This window comes from Vombatus ursinus, unplaced genomic scaffold, assembly GCF_900497805.2.
Source record: "Vombatus ursinus unplaced genomic scaffold, bare-nosed wombat genome assembly UNPS02015255.1, whole genome shotgun sequence".
NCBI classification, from domain to species: Eukaryota; Metazoa; Chordata; class Mammalia; order Diprotodontia; family Vombatidae; genus Vombatus; species Vombatus ursinus.
This window is the reverse complement of record NW_020955033.1, coordinates 3,860,310-3,870,718: the sequence shown is the minus strand read 5'-3', so window position 1 is coordinate 3,870,718 and position 10,409 is coordinate 3,860,310. Positions and strand designations below refer to the sequence as shown.

The following is a 10,409-nucleotide window of genomic DNA, read 5'->3' as shown; positions in this document are numbered from 1 at the left end:
GTAGTAGTAGTAGTAGTAGTAGTAGTAGTAGTAGTAGTAGTAGTAGTAGTAGTAGTAGTAGTAGAAAAGGAGGAGAGGAAGAAGACAACTAAGTAACACATTGGTTCAAACCACCAACAACAAAATTAAGACAAAAAGAGAAAAAAAATTGTTGAAATGCATACAATGAAGGTTGTTTTATGTATCTGAGGGATTTCTCACAAGGCTATATATGGTACAACCGTACCACATCTTCAAAAAATAGGAGAAGTACTGATTGCCCTCCAGACCACTTGACCAAACTTTGACTGCTTCCTTGGAAAGTCTAATCTGCTCAAAGATGTACCTGCTTTTAATGGTCATAACCCGCATTTAACTGCATCATTTACAAATGGCTTAGACTTAAAAGCCTCATACTATCAAGCTGTCATCCAGAACTTATGCTCCTTGGAAAATACCCACCTTTCTGTCAATAAAATTATTTTATACTTTTACAAGGTGGTAAATGGATCTAGTAATATTTTTAAAATATGAAAAAATATTTATTTTAATGGAATGATTTAGTCTATCAACCATTTGTTACATGCAAATAGGTCAAAAACCTAAGAGTTCAGACCTTTGCCATGGAGACAGATATGTTTACAATGGCTTCTAGCTTTGCTCTACCCTCTCTCCATGTTTCCAAAACTTTTTAGAGGCATGTGTGAGGCTGGAGGCAATTTTCATATCCCAGGGCCAGTGAGGGGAAGAGATGATGATAGAAATTAGAAAAGTGGGTAAAAGAAAGAAAAGAGGGTCAATGTTTTCCCTCTGCTCAAAAGACAAAGGGAGATGCTGGCCATGTGTAGGCCTGAGGTCTGATGCTAAGAATTGAATGAAATTGAGAACCAGGTTAAGAGGTTTCTCCTTTGAGGTGGCTCCTTTATGAGCTAGCAGGTAGGGCTGCATGTACACCAAACAGTAAGGTTGGAAAAATGGGATTCTTCCAAGGTATATTCTATTAACTGTCTCTGACAGCAAAGTTAGAAATGTGTCAAGAAGTCCTGAGGCATATTGGCCCAGGTGGCCTAAAAAAGTTGTAACACTTCTGGAAAAAGCATGGAAAAAAGATGATGGTGGAGGAGAAGCAGATGGCAGCTAAGGAAATGTAGACTAGTAGCATCAAAATGGTATGTTTCCAAGCCTCCACAGGTGTGTTATGGGGCATAGAAGCAGCAGTAGAGCAGTAAGGCAGATACTTAACTACATCTGAGTTCCAAGACCATGATCAAGAACTAGAGTAGAAGAAGCCATAATATAGAGGAATAACTTGGACTTTGTTTTCATTGGTGCTGAGTCCCATGGCCCATGGAGATCCTAAAGGAAACCTACAGGAAAGGGAGGGTTGTGGTAGTCCCTAGGACTCCTTAAGTTCTTTCCCTACTTGAGATGTCTGGGGAGGGTGCCTGGAATGTTCTCTCTCTTCATCTCAGTCTCCTGGCTTCATTCAAATCCCAAGTAAAATCCCACCCTTTGTTAATATGTGACAGATACAGATTTGACCCCAGGGCCCTCCAACTCCGAAGATAGTATACTAGGCATGAGTACAGGTGTGATGTTATTATTGGAGATAGCAAATTGTTGTGGCAATAACATTGGTCTCAGAGGTCACAGGACCTGGGTTCATACTCCAGCTATGTTATTTACTACTTGTGTGACTGGAGTCAAGCTACTTAGGCTCCAAAGTAAAATGAGAGTATTGGGATTAGATGAACTCCAAAGGACCTTCCAGTTCTAATTCCATGATTCTCTCGCTCCAGATCCTCCAAATTTAACTCAGTCTGCCTTCCACTAACATATGGGTTACAAAAGAATCACTTGTTCAGTAGTTCAAAAGATCCATGATTTCATTCTCTCTCTGCCCTGACACAGATTGTAACCACTCCTTTCCTTATGTTGCTGTTCAAAGAACATTTAACCACCTGGCCAATCTCCTTTTTTTATAATCCTTTCCAAACATAGTTAGGCTGGTCTTCACAAGATTATCATCCATCCCTTGGCCTGGACTTACTGGAAGACATTACAACTTGGTAAGCCTTTCCAAGGCTTATATAGCTTTTGATCCAGTTTTCTATGCCAGGTTGAGGAATTAGAATAGGACTTTCACTGAGCAGTAATGCAATGGAACAACTGTTAAACAACAACAATAAATTTCATATGTACTGCCTGGGGCAGATGTGCATAGACAGCAACTCTTCTGAAAAAGATACGAGTGTTTGGTGAGACTGCAGGCTCAATATGCTTCAGTGGTATGACAGTCAAAAAAATTAATGCAGTCTTAAGGTATATGGAAAGATGTCTATTGTCCAGGACTAAAAGCCTGAGTTCCACTGTACTCTGCCCTGGTCATTAAAAAAAAAAAAGAAGGAAAATAAAAAGAAGGGAAAAAAAGACTCAATTCCATTTGTCACATTTTATAAAAAATATTGATAACCAAGGAGAGCATCTTTAAAAAAACATCCAGGACAATGAAAGACCTCAAAGAGCAAATCATATGAGGGACAGCTGAAACAAATAAGGATGTATAGCCTGGAGAGGAGGATGTTGGGAGGCAGATGTGGAACAGAGGTGCATGATAGATGTCTTTAAGTATCTTAACAACTTCCACGTGGAAGAAGGATAAATTCCAGAGAAGAAAGAACTAAAAGCAATAGGTAGAAGGTTTAGAGAAGCTTGATGTAGGGAAGAAAAAAAAACTTCTAAAAACTAAGAGCTATCCAAAAGAGGGACTGGTTGCCTCAGTAAACTTCCCCTCATTGTAAGTCTTCAAAAGATGCAAGAGACTTATTTGTTGGGTAAGTTGTGGGAGGTCTTTTTTTAAGGTGCTGGGAATAATATTTTAAATGCATGCTACAAAGGAAATCAGTTATATTAAAATATAGTTATAAATGTATTTTTAATTTAAAAAAAATTTCTCAGACATCAACTTAAGAAGCCCTACTTGCAACCTGCAGATTCTGTGATTCTGTAAATCAAAATATCATAGCCATGAACTACCTTGGCCTTCAATACTTTGAAGATCCATTTCTGTCAATGGAGATAATAATCACTCCCCAGGGCAGATTGTGACCTTGATACACCTTAGTGACTGGTCTTCATGAAATACAGTAGGCTTCTTAGCAAGTTATCTTTATGAAATACAGTAGTTGGACAGTTCATTCATTACTCTGCAGCCAGTTGGGTGATAAGTCTAAACTTAGATGGGTTTTTTCTCAGATGACAGCTATTCTGTCCTTCATAGGTTCTACATTCAAAGTATTTCCAGCCCTACAAGGTATATCAGAGTCTTCATTTCACTGGAATATCATACCATTCCAGAAGCCAGAGATCCCTTTATGTCATGATAGGTCACTAGAGGAGGTTTTAATGAGGTTTTTAAAGGGAAAAAAGTATTTTATCCCCCTAAAAAAACCTTTCCCAATTCAAGGCAAACTTCTCCACAAATAAGTTACATGTGACAAGTTTAAACCCACTGTAATCACAATTTCATTGTGAAGAGAATAGACAATGTTAGCGTATCTCTGGGGACATGCTATGCAAAGTCAAGGCTAAAGCAGTGGAGTTTAGAGGAAAATAGCAGAGTGGTCACAGGAGCAGGTGAGGATGGTTGCTTCAGCAACCACATTCCAATCAAGTTCCCAGATTTTCCTATGTATCTACTAGATTACACTTTAGAGAAGCATTACAATATTAACTCTTGGTAGAGAGGGATGCAACACTGGGAAAACTGAAAGTATGACTGAGAAATGAGATGAACAGAAGAGTCTTGAAGGTGTTTAGATAAGCAATTACATGGGCAAAGTTTGTCCATGAATTTTGACATTCCATTTAATCTACAATACTTCTTCATTTATTTTTGTTTCCTAAACATCTCATTATGGATTCATCAAGGTGTTTTACTTTAATGATGAATTATTGTTTAGCTATTTTTCCCTCTCTGTTGAGGTGAATCTAATGCTAAACTGGTTTTCTAAAGGGAAAAGAAAACATTTTGCCTTTCAACTGAATGAAAACAAATTTACTACCACTTATACCGTACCTGATGTAATGGTACTTTAGGAAAGTGGGATCTGCTTAAAGTTTTTAACTTAATTTTATATCTTCGTTGTACCTTTCCAGCACAACAAAGATTTTGCCTGAAAATTACTTTGTAGAAAAATTAAAAAGTTATAATATAGGAAAGATTCCTTTAAATTGAGAAATGTCGTGAAGCCAAGATGATATCAAAAGTTTTCACTCAGGTTAGGAGGGAAAAAAGAAGAAGTTTATTATTGTTATGGGATAATATTTAGCACCTTTAAAAAAAACTCTACTTAAGTTTTAATAAAAGATTTTGTTAGGTATCATATGCCCCTTTGTTTCAATTCAATTCAACAGTTTTATTTTTTTGAGCTTCACCCATGCATGATTCAAGCAGAGACAGTGTAGTGCATGTAGTGTAGTAGCTAGAGAGCCAGTCTTGGAGTCTGGAAGACGTGAATTCCATACTAGCCTCTGACACACACTGGTTGTGTGACCTGATCAAGTTACAGGTAACTGTCTAAGATTCTAAGTTACATTTTCCACTTAAGCCAGGTAGATGGGCCCAAGGCCAGTAAACCTCTCTTGGGTATGTACGTTTTTATTCCATGGATACTTCCCTCAAATTACTTAGTTTCTTATTGCGAATGTTCCTCTCACACAGCTCCCCATTTTGATCATCTAAGAGGATAGACAGTTCCAAAGGCTAATGGAAACTAGCCTTTCTTTAAGTGTCTGCTAGAAACTAAATCACTTCAGCGTCTCAGGGCTATAAGTTATTGGTTTCTTTTCAGTTACTTCCTATGACTTGGTCCTGAAACTAAGTTAAAATTATAGCAATAACTAATATTGAAATGGCCCTATTTCATTTTCAAGGTGTTTTCCTAAGGCCATGGCCTTACCACCCCCATGGTTCTAGCTCCCAATAATTTGTATTGCCATTTCACTGCAAAGTATTTATTAATCAAAATGATTAAATGAGATATTTATAAAGTGCTTAGCACCTCCTTAAAAGGCTTATTTCCTTTGTCAGAAAGCATCAGATAAGTCAAGTGGCAAGAGGGGGTTCTTTCATCATATCATGGCTTTTCAGCTGTCTTAATTTGTGAATTTTCACCATAATTTAACATGGACATATTTTATAAAAGATTAATTACATACTTCCATATAGAAGACATGTTGGAGAAAGAAATGAACTAAGTGTGTTTTTTTTATTCAATCTGCAAGTGAAAATTAACTCAAATACTAACATGGTATGACTTTTTTTTTCCATTTGCCACAGCTCAGGTTTTCTAATTCATTGAATATATTTCAGGTGCGAGGGCTATGCACAATGAGGCCTAATCAAGCCCAAGTTTCAATGGGTCTAATTCATTGTGGTTCTACAATAAACATAAAATCAAGAAGTGACCTGTTGTTTATACTGCAGGCTTCAAAAATCACAGCAAATGCGAGTGGGTGGTCTGATTCTACAATGATCACATAGCTTCAGGTCACAGAGGACTAACATTCTAGTTAGCAAAAATACTTATTGTTCATACTCAAGAATGTTAAAGTAAACACAAAAAAGCAATGTAAATATGCAATAAATCGTTAAAAAAAAGAAAAAAAGAAAAGAATCCAATATGCAAAGTATTGTCCACCCAAATTTGGATTCAGGAGTCAGCAGGCAATGGTAGAATGAATAATGGACCATTGCCAGTCGACTGTAAAAGTCAATTTTGTTGGGCTTCATTTTTCTTCCCTGTAAAATAAGGATGTAGAATTAAGTGATTTCTAAGGTTCCTTTTAGTGCCTACCATGGTGCATTGTGGATAGTAGGTAGTTAAAAATACTTGCCAAATTAATAGAATCATAGAAACTCAGAGTTATAAAGGAATTAATAAGGCATCTAGCTTGATGAGACAACAAGAAGGCTAAATAAAGTGAAAAACCTTAGTTGACCTGACGACAGGATTTACTGAAGGAGGCTTGGTTTTAAAATAAATGGACTTGGCTTTTCTTTTCTTTTTTTATTTCATTTTTATGAGACAGAGATACTGGTACCTACTCACCAAAAAGTTCCTTTACATTAGAAAACATATACCTGGGTAGGAACTCCCTCTATAACCATCCCAGGAGGAGATCTTCTAGCCAGTGATGGGAAGCTTACTAATTTCCAAGGTCTACTTTTCCACTTTGGGACAGCTAATAATTGCTAGGAAAATGTTAACTTAAAGACAAAAACCAAAATCTGCCTTCAGAGTTCCCATCTATCATTCTTGATTCTGACCTTTGGGACCCAACAGAACAAGTCTCATCTCTCTTCCACTAACAGCCCTTCAAATATATGAGGAAATCTATTACATCTCCCACCTAAGTCTTCTGCTGAATGAACATTCTTGGTTTTCTCAATGGATCCTTATGGTTTCAAGGTCCATCATTATCAAGGTTAGCCTCCTCAGTTCAGCAAAGGTTTATTATCTACTATTCAAATGACTACTAGGAACATAAAGGCAAAAACAAAAGCAAGCAAACAAAAAAAAAATCAACATTTGCAATTAAGAAACAATGTCCAAAATATGGTCTATCCAAGGCAGAATAAGAACAAGACCACATTAGCTTTTTTTTTTAAAATTGTCATGTCATACTCTTGATGCATATTGAAACTATTTTTGTTGTTGTTTTTCATAGAAAAGGACAGAGATATGGATAGGGAAAGGAACTGTGAATTAATTTGTATGTAGAACTTTCAGGGAGGAAACCCTAACAATATAGATTGGATCCATCTCTGCAACATACAGCTTTAGAGAATTGCCTAGAGCTCTAAAAGATTAAGTGACTAGCCCGGGATCACCCAGTCAGAATGTGTCACACAGTCAGAGGCAGATTTGAACCCAAGTCTAGCTAGTTTTGAGAGCCAAATCCAGTTTGCAGCTTGTTTTTGCATCTGTAGGAATGGTTTATAAATTTTAAGATTGTGTTTTATTGCATTTTAAAATAAAAAGAAGCATTCATTGGTCACCAACCATACAAAAATGGGTGGAGCCTCATAGAATATGTGCATAGCTCCTCTTGGCCACATTGCTTTTTGTTGATAAACAAAAGGCATTTTTAAAAATAAGATTCAATAGATAGAACTGATATTAAAGGAAGAAGATTTGTTTTTTATTACTATTCAAATGCAATTGAATTTGATCTTTCAAGTTACCTTTGACCTGAATAAGTAATCTGGGAGAAAATTTTATTAAAATCTTGAATTATAAAATAGCTAGCCTCCTAAAACTGACAAAATCTGGTTTCTTAAACCATCAGAAATCATAATTTCAAGACACTTTCCCCATGAACTGTTGATCCCACCAAATTTTCAAACTAATTTCATCATAGGAAGGAAAATGCCTTTAAGGGCTTGGATGATGATTACTTGGTGGGAGACAGGGGGGAGCTCTGAAATAGATTCTCTATCAAAAAGAAACATTCTGACAGTGCTACATGCAAAGCATCAATCCTGATATGACATCTCTAAGTAAAGAAATCATAAAAAATGTTGTTGATCAGAAACCTTGAATTTCATATCTGCTATGCTTGCCAATAAATGGCAAACGAGTTGGGTCATGTTGGCTGGCTGTGCCTCTTGCAGTGGATAGCTACAGCGTACCCAAGTTCCTATTCTGGTGTCATTCTTCAAGTATTCAAGTTTTCTATTGCTGCTTTACTAAAGACATTGCTTCCTTGTACCAGGGATTTTTTGCTTTGTTCCTCAGGAAATCAACTATTGAGAAACGTGCTGACTTCATGGGCTATACTATGATTATTAACTCTTGTGAATTCAAAATCCTTTTGCTTGCATCTCTGAACATGGTTTTCATGATCTTTTCTGCGACTGATAACATTTTGAAATTCAGCATAAAAATCTGCAGTTTTCTTCTGCATTACGCCAGACCACCCCCCAAAAAAAAGTTTTCAATCAGTAGTAGGCTTAAGTCAAGAAGACTCAAATTTAAATAAACACTTACTACTATTTGTCATGGACAAGTTGCTTAACCCCTGCTTGCCTTAGTTTCCTTATCTGTAAAATGGAGATAATAATAGCACTTACACCTCTCAGGGTTGTTGGGAGGATCAAACGAGGTTGTCACAGTTGTAAAGCCCTTTGTAAACCTCAAAATGCTACAAAAATACTAGCTATTTTAGTTATAATAAAGATACAATTACTGATTTACACAGAGAAAATAAGATGGTCTGATTTATGTTTTGCTATCAAAATTGGATGTGTGCTTACTTAAATACTTAGATAGATGTATGATATCTTCTGGGTGTGTAACCACCATACTTGGGGAGATAATAATACAATCATGACTTCTCTTCATCTATGTCCTTTGGCAAAACCTTTACATAGGCTGGAAAGCTTTCTCTTATTATTTTAATATCTTAATGACACCAACATAGGAGAGCCATTAGACAGCTGCACCACATCCCCCTGAGATCCTGAGATGATCCATTAGGAGTAGAGTAGCCAAGGTGGGGCAGCTAGGTGGCGCAGTGGATAAAGCTCCAGCCTTGGAGTCAGGTAGACCTAAGTTCAAATTTGGCCTCAGATACTTGACACTTATTAGCTGTGTGACCCTGAGAAAGTCACTTAACCCCGATTGCCTCACCCAAAAAAAAAATAGCCAAGGCTCTAGAGGTCCAATGCTTCTGAGGCTTTGGATATTGGGAGCTTTACATGTAGGATTTCTCCTTGAGCAGCTACATGATGTTCCCTGAATACAGCACTCTATCTGCCATTTAAATGTTTATAGAGATTGTCCCTCATACCTTGAATATTTTCCTTACTCACCATTGCTTTGTGTAGAATATAAGCTTCCTTCACAGCTTGACCCAAGTGCCACCTCCTATCCACAGCCTTCCCAGACCCTCCCAGTTGTTACTGATCTCTCTCTCTCCAACTTAACCTTGTATTTATTTATCTTTATGTACAATATACCCTCAGTAAAGTAGACAACTAGCTAGTATGGTGGATAGAACACTGAACATGGAGTCAAGAAAACATGAGTTCAAATCAGACCTCAAACATTTACCAGCTGTGTGACCCTGGGCAAGTATTTTAACATCTCTCTGCTTCTGTTTCCTCATCTGTAAAATGGGGATAACAAGAGCACCTACCTCCCATAATTGTCGTGAGGATAAAATGGTATAGTATTTGTAAAGCACTTTGCCAATCTTAAAATACTACATAAATGCAAGCTTTTTTTGTTAATAAGATAGGGACTATTATGTTTTTGTCTTTGTTTTTCTATTGCCTAGCATGGTGACTTTCAAATACCAGGCATATAATAAATGTCTGCTAAATTAAAATGAATAAAATCTGTTTCTTGAGCATTTTTGTTATCATCCTTCTAGACATGTTTTTTTTTGGATGATCTCATTCTAAACTCTCTGTGGGCTTTATTCTCCAGAACTTATTTTCTCTATTTTATTAAGTGATACTGCTTGCAATCTTCAATGATCCTCTCCAACAAGTTTGGCAAATGCTAAATCATTACCATGAGGAAGAGGCCAAAAAGAGCCCCAAAACTGTGTAACATCACAAAAACTGGATCCCTTTGCCAAGTAGTGATATGGTAGCCAAGGACAACACCAGTTTATAACATAAGCTCCCTTGTAAAATGGAGGATAACAGCAAATTATGAGCTATTGTAGCCTAAAAAAATAATGAAAATCAATTGAGGTGAAAACACACCAATAGCACATTGGCTCTGTGATCCTACTAAATTAGATAGCCCCAAGACCATTTGTAAATGAAAATGGAAGGAAAATAATAAATAGATATGAAATGGAATAAATTATCTGGCATTTCGATGGCAACCTATCCTCATCATCAATAAGAGTAGAACCATCACATTTGGACCTCTTCTACCACACTACATCAGGACAGGGCAATGACACTTAAAAACATAAAATTGGGAAGAATGGCTAAAAATGAGCAAGCATACACAGAAGAAATAATGCTGAAAATAATGAAATTTCTTTTTTAATTTTTTTTAGTAATGCAATTTCAAAGGCTTCTAAGGCTTGGTTTTCATGATATTACAAAAAGGAAGATTCCCTTCCCCTCTCCTCAAAGTAGAAAAAGCAAAATTGAAACTATTTCCAAACATAGGTGAGTGAGACATTAGCATGCGACTGAGCTAAACAATTGCTTTCTTCTAACACTCTGAAACCTAAATGGATCTAGGGTCTCATCACTGTGGGTATTCCCCCAGATCACAATCAACCATGCCTGCCCAACCCAAGCAATTCCCATTTGTGTTCTCCCACAGATTTACTAAAGGTGTTCAATGGTGTGTGTGTGTGTGTGTGTGTGTGTGTGTGTGTGTGTGTGTGTGTGT

The 10,409-nt window shown here is 36.8% G+C and overlaps 1 protein-coding gene across 1 annotated transcript in view; it reads right to left on the bottom strand.

The window, feature by feature from the left end:
* The window catches only part of LOC114031871 (peroxidasin-like protein), a 475,034-nt gene that overhangs the window by 3,063 nt on the left and 461,562 nt on the right, over positions 1–10,409 (bottom strand). The window lies entirely within an intron of this gene.